Genomic DNA, 12,926 nt, shown 5'->3' on the forward strand with positions numbered 1-12,926 from the left:
AACGACAATTTTTAAAGTACTGCAGAGAAGTTGCAGCAAAAATTCACCAAAACAACTATAACATCTGTAAATAATGTTGTACTACATACAGTGGTCTTACTTCCGACCACAGAGAATGAAGTCAACAAAACTGTTCAAAAACTAAAAAATAAAAAGTCAGTAGGCTTAGATGAAGTACCAATGTGTGTACTGAAACAATGCATAGAGATTATACAAGTCCCCTTAACAAATATAATAAATTAATCCTTCACATCAAGGATATTTCCAGAGCAGTTAAAACAGGCAAGAGATGTACCTTTGCTTAAGAAAGGTAATGCGGAAGACATAGAAAATTACCAGCCCAGTTCCCTGCTGTCATCATTCTGAAATATAATAGAACCAATTGTGAAAGACAGATTAATGAATTAACTGAATAAATACAATATTTTAAGCGAATCACAGTTTGGTTTCTGAAGTGGCAAAAACACAGTGTCAGTCGTATCAGAATTCACAAAGTTGTACTTGATGCTCTTGACAAAGATGTGTGTGTCGCATGAATATTTTCTGATCTTTCTAAGGCCTTTGATTCAGTCGACCACAAGATTCTATTAAATAAATTAGAAACATTAGGAATAAGAGGGGCAGCTAATGACTGGTTTCGATCATACCTAGTAGATAGGGTACAAAGAGTAGAGATAACACGTACTTGAAATAAATCTAAACATTTAGTAAAACAGTTATCAAAACCAAAATACATTAATATAGACGTTCCGCAAGGTAGCATATTAGGAGCAATACTATCCCTGATATACATTAATGACTTTCCCAGTAGTGTTACACATGGTGAAAAAATTCTCTTCGCTGATGACAGCAATATCTTATTCCAGTCACTCAGAAAACAAGAGAACTTCTGGCAGAGAAAGCAAGTGAAACCCCCAAGGAAGTTTACGATTGGTCAGTATGCAATAAAGTAACATTGAACGTGAAGAAAACTAATGCCATGAATTTCAGTTTGAAGAAGGCAAATGACAATGTTATATTAAATGTGGATGGCACCTCTATAAACTGTGTAACAAATGCAAAATATCTAGGTGTGAATATCGATTCTTAGTTGAAGTAGTGTGAACACACAAAGGTACTTGTAAACAGAATGTCATCGGCATGTTATGCCTTTAGAATCCTATCATCATTGTGTAACATGCAGTGTCTTTTGGTTACACACTGTGCATACGCCCGCTCAATTCTTAGCTATGGTATTCTCTTTTGTGGAACAAATGCACAAAATATGAACACAATTTTCAAACTCTACAAGAGAGCCATAAGAACAATAACCAAATATAGTAATCGAGCTCATTGTAAAGATCTGTTCAAGACACTGGGGACTTTAACTGCACCATGTGAATACATTTACCAGTCAGTGATACACATCAAAAATAACATTGGTAATTAATGCACAAACAGCTCTTTCGATGAGCATGGAACTATAGCTAGACTCAACTTACATTTACCAAGAAAAAAGAAACATAAAACACGAAACGGCATTTTCTACCAAGTATGCTGGGCAGAGTACAAATGTTTCTGAACACACATTGCACCGAACGCTCCTAACAATGGGCCTGTGCATCCAACGAGCCATTCATGTGCCAATTTTAACTGCAAATCATTGGCAACCACGAGTGAAATGGGCATATAAACATCAGCACTGGTCGTTGGCACGGTGGTAATGGCAGAGCATTGCATGGTCCGATGAATCCCAACAACTTCTTCAAATGTCGATGGGATGGCGCCAATCCATCGTCTTCCAAGAAGAGTCGGAAGTTAGTGTTTAACGTCGTGTCCACAGCGAAGTTATTAGAGATGGAGCACAAGCTCGAATTAGGAAGAATCAAGAGGGAAATCGGGCGTGCCCTTTCGGAGGAAACACCCTGGCATCTTCGAGAAACAATTTAGGGAAATCATGGAAAACCTAAATCAGGATGGCCGGACATGGGTTTCAAAAGTCGTCCTCCCGAATGGCAATCCAGTGTGCTAACCACTGCGCCACCTCGCTAGGTCGTTTTCCAGGGGCTGAGCTCCTTGAAACTTGTACTGACTGATGGATAAAAGCTGTTGGCAGTTCGTTTATGCTCTGGGGAACATTCTTGAGGGCATCCATGGGTTCGGTGGGGTTCGTGCAAGGAACTTTGACAGCCAGGAAGTGTCTTATACTGGTTGCAGACTCCGTACACCCTTCATGAGAATCATGTTTCTCGATGACAGTGGCATTTTTCACTAAGATAATACCATGTCAGCCGACAACTGTGGCCGAGCGGTTCCAGGTGCTTCAGTCCGGAACCGCGCTGCTGTTACGGCCGCAGGTTCGAATCCTGCCTCGGGCATGGATGTGTGTGATGTCCTTGGGTTAGGTAGGTTTAAGTAGCTCTAAGTCTAGGGGACTGTGACCTCAGACGTTAAGCCCCATAGTGCTTGCAGCCATTTGAACCATTTGAATGGCATGTCATAAGGCCAGGAGTGTGATAGAGAAATTCGAGGAACACAGTGGCGAGTTGTAATTGATGTACTGGTCCCCCAACTCAACAGATCTGAACTTGATCGAACACATCTAGGATGTGATTGAACGTGTTGTCAGAGCTCATCGCCCTCCTCCTCAGGATTTATGGGAATTAGGTGACTCATGCGTGGAGATGTGGACGCAGTTCCCTCCAGCGACCTACCAAGCCCAGAGTGCTTCCATACCACGACGCTTCGCCGCTCATATCCGTAACAAAGATGGACACACTGGCTATTATGTACAACTACATCTACATGACTACTCTGCAATTCACATTTAAGTGCTTGGCGGCGGGTTCATCGAACCACAATCATACTATCTCTCTACCATTCCACTCCCGAACAGCGCGGGGAAAAAGGGAACACCTAAACCTTTCTGTTTGAGATCTGATTTCTCTTATTTTATTTTGATGATCATTCCTGCCTATGTAGGTTGGGCTCAACAAAATATTTTCGCATTCGGAGAGAAAGTTGGTGACTGAAATTTCGTAAATAGATCTCGCCGCGGCGAAAAGCGTCTTTGCTTTAATGACTTCCATCCGAATTCGCGTATCATATCTGCCACACTCTCTCCTCCATTACGTGATAATACAAAACAAACTGCCCTTTTTTGCACCCTTTCGATGTCCTCCGTCAATCCCACCTGGAAAGGATCCCACACCGCGCAGCAATATTCTAACAGAGGACGAACGAATGTAGCGTAAGATGTCTCTTTAGTGGACTCGTTGCATCTTTTAAGTGTCCTGCAATGAAACGCAACCTTTGGCTCGCCTTCCCGACAATATTACCTATGTGGTCGTTCCAACTGAAGTTGTTCGTAATTTTAACACCCAGGTACTTAGTTGAATTGACAGCCTTGAGAACTGTACTATTTATATAGTAATCGAATTCCAACGGATTTCTTTTGAAACTCATGTGGATCACCTTACACTTTTCGTTATTTAGCGTCAACTGCTACCTGCCACACCAAACAGCAAACTTTTCGAAATCGCTTTGCAACTGATACTGCTCTTCTGTTGACCTTACTAGACGGTAAATTACAGCATCATCTGCGAACAACCTAAGAGAACTGCTCAGATTGTCACCCAGGTCATTTATATAGATCAGGAACAGCAGAGGTCCCAGGACGCTTCCCTGTGGAACAGCTGATATCACTTCAGTTTTACTCGATGATTTGCCGTCTATTACGACGAACTGTGACCATCCGGACAGGAAATCACGAATCCAGTCGCACAACTGAGACGATACCCCATAGGCCCGCAGCTTGATTAGAAATCGCTTGTGAGGAACGGTGTCAAAAGCTTTCCGGAAATCTAGAAATACGGAATCAACTAGAGATCCCCTGTCGATACCGGCCAGTACTTCGTGCGAATAAAGAGCTAGCTGCGTTGCACAAGAGCGATGTTTTCTAAAGCCATGCTGATTACGTGTCAATAGATCGTGCCCTTCGAGGTGCTCATAATGTTCTGCCTGATCAGTGTAGGCGCTGTTCTATGCGATATACAGTCTCGTGGGAAGTAATTTTGCCTTTCAAGAAATTTCGAATGATTTTGGGAGCAAATCTGAAAACAATAAATCAACTTATACCTTGCGTAACATCAGGTAGCGTTGTACGTGTTTCACTGCAGCCCACGGTAAGCGACGCTGAGAAGTGGAAGCTGCGATTCGTGAGCTAATGCGCCGCACAGGTTTCCTCCTCTGCAGCGTGCCCCACGAACTGCCGGAAAGAGTCCGAATCTTCAGAGCTACTCTGCAGTAAATGAAAAAAATAAGGGGAGTCGAGAAGAACAAACGCCTGCTTCGGGTGGGTCCTCATCACTGGGATGCAAAGCAGCTCCACCAGCGAGAGACGTTCGTTATTAAAACGCGAGGGGGGAAGGGGCAGGCAGCAAGCATAAGCAATGAGGAAGTGGAACGGACAATATGCAGCCAGACATTGTCAGCGCAGCCGGCGGCTGCGCTTCGCCGGCGCAGCTGCGGGCGATTCTAGCCGATAAGAACGCTCCACCTGTACCGCCGCAGCAAAACAAGAGGGCAAGCCAACAACAGGCCAGTGCGCGGCTGTCTTTGTCTGGGTACGCCTGTCTTGTCGACTGTTTTTGTTGTTGTACTCATCAGCCTTGTGATGGTGGGGACGGGTGCGGTATGGCCGCAGTAAATGCTGCGCATTATCAAACACGTTTCTGTCATTGTGCGCATGACGTCAGAAAGGAACATTTTGCGACGTGGTAGGGTAATTCGTGGATGGTAAAATGATAATGAAAGAAATGTTCACAGTGCTCTTCTTGCTGATTCCTACCAGATAATTAATTGTCTGATTGTGAAATTAATCACTGTTGCCCTCATCAAAGATCGACTTATGAGTCCCTATGTGCATCAACACGAATAAGAGCTAAATAAAGCAAGAAAACCACCATTCATAGGGTCTCCTGATGCGCAGATGGATTTAAAAATATTGCCAAGTCACTGTCCAGTGGCCAACCACCAGAGCATCCATGAAATGTATTTGCACTTGTGATATGGACAACCATCAGCTGCATAGTGAAATCACAACTGTGAGTATGCATCCATGCATGTCCGAAGGAACTTATCATCGTAATTCGGAATAACACAGGGACTGCAACATCGTATTTAGAAACTTCCAATTAAAATATACGTAATGGATGTACGCGAACAAATTGTGGACGCTTAGTTGACGAAATATGGAATTTGGGTCTGGTCGTGAGTTATGCTCGGATAGCCGTAAGGTACGGCTTTCGCTCTCAACAAGCGGGATATCCGGGTTTGAGTCCCAGTCAAATTATCATTGTCGACATTCCATTATACAGCTGACAGTTTTCCATATTCGCATCTATGCATGCATTTCATGTATTTCATATCTGTTGCAATCACCACAGTGCCTGTTCCTTCAGATACGCATGCGTGTCTGACGGCATCGTTCTTCGGAATAATACAGGCTCTGCAGTATCGTACCAATGCATCTGTCACATTAACCCTAAATGAAACCAAACTCCGCGCGACCGCTACGGTCGCAGATTCGAATCCTACCTCGGGCATGGATGTGTGTGATGTCCTAAGGTTAGTTAGGTTTAAGTAGTTCTAAGTTCTAGGGTGACTGATCACCTCAGCAGTTAATTCCCATAGTGCTCAGGGCCATTTGAACCATTTGAAACCAAATTAGAATTATATTAATACCGTCAGCTGCTGACTGGCGTTGATATATATCAACGGGGACAGGTGAAAATGTGTGCCCCGACTGGGACTCGAACCCGGGATCTCCTGCTTACATGGCAGATGCTCTATCCATCTGAGCCACCGAGGGCACAGAGGATAGTACGACTTCAGGGACTATCTTGCGAACACCTCCCGCGAAACCCATATTCTCACCTTGTATGTCACACACTACAATCGTAGTGTCCCACCTCAACATACTCATTACTCGTGGAAGACATTCTTACCAAGTCCTATAAGAGTTCGGGGAATATGTGTGCATTCACACAGAAGAAGAAGGTCATGGCCGATATTGTAAGAACTATATGCACTACTGGCCATTAAAATTGCTACACCACGAAGATGACGACAGGAAGAAGATGCTGTGATATGGAAATAATTAGCTTTTCAGAGCATCCACACAAGGCTGGCGCCGGTGGCGACACCTACAACGTGCTGACATTAGGAAAGTTTCCAACCGATTTCTCATACACAAACAGCAGTTGACCGGCGTTGCCTGGTGAAAAGTTGTTGTGATGCCTCGTGTAAGGAGGAAAAATGCGTACCATCACGTTTCCGACTTTGATAAAGGTCCGATTATAGTCTATCGCGACATTGCTGCTCGCGTTGGTCGAAATCCAATGACTGTTAGCAGAATATGGAATCGGTGGATTCAGGAGGATAATACGGATCGCCGTGCTGGATCCCAACGGCCTCGTATCACTTTAGTTCAATTCTTTTATCTTGGCGGTTCGTGCATGCCCGCCCAGAGGCGGAAGATTGCTGCGTTGCCACTTGTACGCGCCAAGAGAAGCAGCGCAATAGTACAGGGGGGAGTGCGCAGTTTGTGAAGTAAAGCCGCATTAACCCTTTCGCTGCTACAGAGACGTGCTCCCCGCATTCCACGATGTGCGCGATTTTGTTATCATTGCACTGCTCGCCTGTGCAGAAACATGGTGTTTCAACTGCTTCGACACGCTTTATCTTTCGATTTCACAAAAACTATTTGGCCGAAAAATTTGATTTTTACACATCTTGAGTGATACCTTCCCCCCATAAATGACTAGATTTTGTTTCGATGTTCAACGCAGTTATTGTGCAGCATTAGATGTAGTAAACCACTGTACGAAATTTTGAACAGTTTGCAGAGGTAAAAGTCCATAGCGTATACTTTCCATATGGTCGATTTTAGTTGCCACTATAAATTTCAAAAAATTACATTCAAACGAATAAAATTCATGAAGTAAGGCACTTCGATATTGTTTTTAAATAAAGAAAATATCAAGCACCAAGCAAGGTTTGAACTCAGAACCTTTCGCTTAGCAGCCATACACTTTAACCATTACGTTAACGCAGCTCGTCGTTCAATATATTTCCCGGAGGACTTTAAAATCGCACGCAAAATACCGACAAACACTGTTGCTATGATTATGAATATACAATGTAATAGAAAATAAGAAATTACCGATGTTCCTTATTGCGAAAGAGCGGTTAGTGAGAATGATACAAACACCTTTTCTTACTATCGCCTGAATTAGGAGGCTTATTGCTTGTTTCGTTTAATTAATTAATAGAATATGAAGAAATTGGTATAAAGAATGCTTTTTCCAAATTTTCTATAAAAGAAAGTCTGCTATCAAGGCATTGGTTTTTTTAATTACTTTATTTATGACTGAACGTTTCTAAAACTGAAAACACTCGTCCGTGCTCTGCACTACAGTCATGTTCTGGCATCATCGTTCTCTGTTCATTGGCTGACTGTGTTTTGTGACGTCAGATGCTCAGAACAAACCTAAACTCGGCCGCCGTCATAAATGACAGGCACCTTATCCGCATGACAAACGCATCGTGCAGTCACGTCTCGATCCCTGAGTCAACACATGGGGACGTTTGTAAGACAACAACCATCTGCACGAACAGTTCGACAACGACGTTTGCAGCAGCATGTACTATCAGCTCGGAGACCATAGCTTCGGTTACCCTTGACGCTGCATCACAGACAGGAGCGCCTGCGATGGTGTAGTCAACGACGAACCTGGGTGCACGAATGGCAAAACGTCATTTTTTCGGATGAATCTAGGTTCTGTTTACAGCATCATGATGGTCGCATCCGTGTTTGGCGACATCGCAGTGAACGCACATTGGAAGCGTGCATTCGTCATCGCCATACTGGTGTATCACCCAGCGTGATGGTATGGGGTGCCATTGGTTACACGTCTCGGGCACTTCGTGTTCACACTGACGATACTTTGAACAGTGGACGTTACATTTCTGGTGTGTTACGACCCGTGGCTCTACCCTTCATTCGATCTCTGCGAAACCCTACATTTCAGCAGGATAATGCACGACTGCATGTTCGAATGCTGCCCTGGCCAGCACATTCTCCAGATCTCTCACCAATTTAAAAGGTCTGGTCAATGATGGCCGAGCAATGGCTCGTCACAATACGCCAGTCACTACTCTTGATTAACTGTGGTATCGTGTTGAAGCTGCATGGGCAGCTGCACCTGTACAACCATGCAAGCTCTGTTTGACTCAGTGCTCAGGTGTATCAAGGCCATTATTAAGGGCAGAGGTGGTTACTCTGGGTAATGATTTCTCAGGATCTATGCACCCAAATTGAATGAAAATGTAATCACATGTCAGTTCTAGTATAATATATTTGTTCAATGAATACCCGTTCATCATCTGCACTTCTTAGTGTAGCAATTTTAATGGCCAGTAGTGTGTAAATTTACTCATTAATTTGGATGGAAATTTCATCAGCTGTTCAGTGCTGCTCGTAATTTTAGTGTAACATTAATGTTTTTTTTTCACAAATAGTACTTTCTTTATATGGACGCCGTCTTACGTCGTTATATCATTAATAAATATTACACAATTAAACTAATAAGTAATACATCTGTAATTACACTTGTTTACCAATGCTTCCCCTAATTTAACTATTTTGTGTTCCATCTAGGCGAGAATTCACTACTTCGCGCGTGGAATATATGTTCTGACCTGTAATTTAAAACATGTAATATTCACAAAAAATCTCCCATAATGTATCGAGAGTACCCAGTAAAACCTCTCCATTGAAACTACACTTTAATGTGTAGTATTACTAATTAAAGATCATTTTATATCAAAAACATTTAACATCAAATAACTTGAAAATTAAATCTCGTAGCAAGGACGTATCTTTATTCAAGCAGTCGTCTAATGTTTGTCTTTAAAACCACGTGACTGGCTTCTCTGTCACTGGTTTGGTTTAGTTTTTGTTTATTGTTATCTTTATTTCCTATTTTCTATGTTCAGACATTTCGGCCATGGACATGGCCATGACTATAAAGATGATCCACAGAGATCACCACATCTAATTAAAAATGTGCACCTGAGACTCATGAACAATAATAATTGTTTTAAATTTATTATTCACACCAGTCAGCATCAGCCTTCTTTGCAAATGGAATTAATACATTCTTCTTGAAGTCTGTCTCATACATCTTGCGTAAAAATATCGTCTGGTATTTAGATAAACTCTATGGGATGAGATGAGCGGCAGTGCGAATAGTTGAAATTCCAGTGAGCAGAACCTCATCCAAGTACGTACCTTTGATTTAGACAAACATATCGTTCTGTGTTAAAGAGCTGTAGAACGGTTTTTAACTATTAGATAATAGTGGATTTAATGTCACATGTCTTTATCACATGGCAGGGACTTGTTAATGTTCGAAAAATTCCTTGCTTCAGTTTATTTTATTGGAATTACAATACAGGAAAGGAAATTCAGAAATGGACGACTCTCAAAAGCCATCACAGGTTAAATCCCCGTCTCTTTAGGTGACAGTGTAAAGAGCGACGCAAAAGGACTGAGAGCAGCCGCCGTGGCTTAAATTGCTTCGCGCAGCTCGGTGCAGATCAAAGGCGTTCTTTGCCAACTGCCTCGCCAGATACACATAAGGCTTCACGGAAACCCTCCCCTGTGCATCCTCTTACAGGAAAGGAATAGCTCCACTGAGGTTCCTGCAAGCTGCTGTGGTAATGGTCAGGAATGCTCTTCAACGATTGTGTCACGAATAAATATGGCGGACAGACGGCAGACATTCTTTGTAGTCTGTTGCATTTTTCCAGCGTTCTGACTGGCTTCATACGGCCAATCTTGATTACCTCTCGTATGCCAACCTCTTAATTTCGGAGTAGCACTTACATCCAAACTCCTCAATTATCTATAGTGCTAAATGCGTGAAGCAGTGCAGAACAGAAGCTACAAGCTGACTATAAAGCGGCTTCCAAGAGCAGTAGAAATTTGAGTTTTAGTCTTTCATATAATTACTGTTCAATTTTTTAAATTTTGAAGTCGTCATATTCTACTCATTAATAGGTACTCTCTTACGCTATAGGTTTAGCATAATAAGTCATTGCCGGCCGCAGTGGCCGAGCGGTTCTATGCACTACAGTCTGGAACCGCGCGACCGCTACGGACGCAGGTTCCTGCCTCGGGCATGGATGTGTGTGATGTCCTTAGGTTAGTTAGGTTTAATTAGTTCTAAGTTCTAGGGGACTGATGACCTCAGAAGTTAAGTACCATAGTGCTCAGAGCCATTTTTGAAAACGCCAGTAAAGTTAGAAACTGCGTATATGCCTCAAGGCAGCGTAACGGCGGGTAAAAAAATGGTTCAAATGGCTCTGAGCACTATGGGACTTAACATCTGAGGTCATCAGTCCCCTAGAACTTAGAACTACTTAAACCTAACTAACCTAAGGACAACACACAACACCCAGCCATGACGAGGCAGAGAAAATCCCTGACCCCGCCGGGAATCGAACCCGGGAACCCGGGCGCGGGGAGCGAGAACGCTACCGCGGCGGGCAAATTACCGAGCCTGTATATTGAGAATGAGAGTACTGAGAGGCTTTCAACAAATTTTACGCGCAATTTCAAACCTTTCCGGAACTTATTCTTGATGACACCTCCTAGGCCCCCTCCCTACCTTCTCACACTCACAAAATTATAAAATGATAAATGTTTATCACTTACATTTTCGACATCCACGGAGTAAAACTTCGGCATCAGTCATGGTGTTTTAGTTTATTATTTCTTTACTACTAATTCTGTCCGCCTCTATAGCAAGTCTGCTTTCCGCTGTCGTGCGGCTCAGACATCAGTGAACGTCCCTGCCGCGGTGCTTAGCGCGTACACGGTTGTTTACTTCGTGTCAGCCTTCGCTATTGCCTGCGCTTTCGAACTAGAATGGCCCATTCGTACCGACAATCTACTATCAAGATCAGCTTTAATAGTGAATTTGCACGACCGAAGGCATTTGAAATAGAGCGATTTATACGTGAAGAATTTTAAATTCAACCAAAAGGTATGATTCGCATCCACTTCTCTCTTCGTGAAACTGATCAACGACACTCTGTGTGACACGATCGTACGCGGACATAAAGATGGACTTAAATTTAAACATTCAAGCGGCCATGTGGGAAAGGTAGCAATTGACCATGCGGGACCTGGATTGAGAACTCTACGGGTGTTTGAGATGCCATTTGAGGTTCCGGCTGAGATTGTAGTTAATGCGCTATAACCCTATGGACGGGTACTTAGACACACAGCAGAAAAATGGACAACCTTTAGCACGTGCCCGGTACTTAATGGTGTGCGACAAGTACGGATAGAGCTATCAAAACATTTGCCGTCTGGCCGAGCGGTTCTAGGCGCTTCACCGTGGAACCGCGCTGCTGCTACGGTCGCAGGTTGGAATCCTGCCTCGGGCATGGGTGTGTGTGATGTCCTTAGGTTAGTTAGGTTTAAGTAGTTCTAAGTTCTAGGGGACTGATGACCTCAGATGTTAAGTCCCATAGTACTCACAAGGGAACCACCGCATCGCACCCCCCTCAGATTTAGTTATAAGCTGGCACAGTGGATAGGTCTTGATAAACTGAACACAGATAAATCGAGAAAACAGGAAGAAGTTGTGTGGAACTATGAAAAAAATAAGCAAAATATACAAACTGAGTAGTCCATGCGTCAAATTGGCAACATCAAGGAGAGTGCAACTTCAGGAGTGCCGTGGTCCCGTGGTTAGCGTGAGCAGCTGCGAAATGAGAGGTCCTTGGTTCAAATCTTCCCTCGAGTGCAGTTTACGTTCTTTATTTTCGCAAAATTATGATCTGTCTGTTCGTTCATTGACGTCTCTGTTCACTGTAATAAGATTAGTGGACGAAAGAACATGTCTCTCCAATGGGAACCGAAAACATTTGATCGCAAGGTCATAGGTCAACCGATTCTTCCACAGGAAAACACGTCTGATATATTCCATACGACAGATAATAATTGTTTGAAAATAAAAAATTAAATTTTTCACTCGACGGCAGATTTGAACCAAGGACCTCTCGTTCTGCCGGTGCTCACGCTAAGAACGAGACCAGTGCGCTACTGAGCTCACGTTATCCATGATGTTGCCTATCTTGCACATGGACTACTCAGTTTGTATATTTTGCTTATTTTTTTCATAGTTCCACACAACTTGTTCCTGTTTTCTCGATTGATCTGTGCTCAGTTTTTCAAGGCCTATCCACTTTGCCAACTTATAACTAAATCTGAGCGGGGTGCGATGGGGAGGTTCCCTTGTCAGAGCCATTTGAACCATGTGCCGTCTTATCTAACAATTGGAGGCTGCAGAGCGATAGTCATTTACGACGATCAGCAGAAACTTGCTCAGGTTGTGGTAAAGAAGGCCACGTTCGCTCAGCGTGTCTCCAACGAAGAATTGGACAGATACCAACAGGTGAATCTGTAGCAATACCTGTGGCAACGTCTCTCCCTCTCACATTTGCGTCCCCCCCGCCCCTCCTGATCCAAATCCCTGTCTTTTTCCGAATGGGACAACACAATATTGAACCAGGGATTGTATTCTTCCCGGACGAGACTTACTATCCATGTACCAAAACGAGTGCCGTAACGTGGCTTTGAGGCCAGACGGTGCTCTATTTGTTCAGAGATGGCCCGAAGAATGTAATGAACTTTTTGGCCTTTTTACAGGAATGGCGTCTATAGAATGTGAACAATCCGAAATACCGACACTATTTCTCTAACTTCCTATGGAGTGTGTGCGTTTCAAGAGTTGCCTCATAGCTGGAACGTCCAGGGTAGGAGAAGTTAATTACCGATGCGTAGAAAGCATGAACGGAAGATAAGAATC

The 12,926-nt window shown here is 43.3% G+C and overlaps 1 protein-coding gene and 1 non-coding gene across 7 annotated transcripts in view; one reads left to right on the forward strand and one right to left on the reverse strand.

Moving 5' to 3' along the window:
- LOC126278282 (inactive dipeptidyl peptidase 10-like) overlaps positions 1 to 12,926 on the forward strand; it is a 1,623,672-nt gene that overhangs the window by 1,368,232 nt on the left and 242,514 nt on the right. The gene's annotated exons all lie outside the window — the stretch shown is intronic.
- On the reverse strand, positions 5,778 to 5,852 carry Trnat-ugu (transfer RNA threonine (anticodon UGU)). Its single transcript has one exon. It is a non-coding gene; the product is annotated as a tRNA-Thr (tRNA).

This window comes from Schistocerca gregaria, chromosome 6 (genome assembly GCF_023897955.1).
Source record: "Schistocerca gregaria isolate iqSchGreg1 chromosome 6, iqSchGreg1.2, whole genome shotgun sequence".
NCBI lineage: Eukaryota > Metazoa > Arthropoda > Insecta > Orthoptera > Acrididae > Schistocerca > Schistocerca gregaria.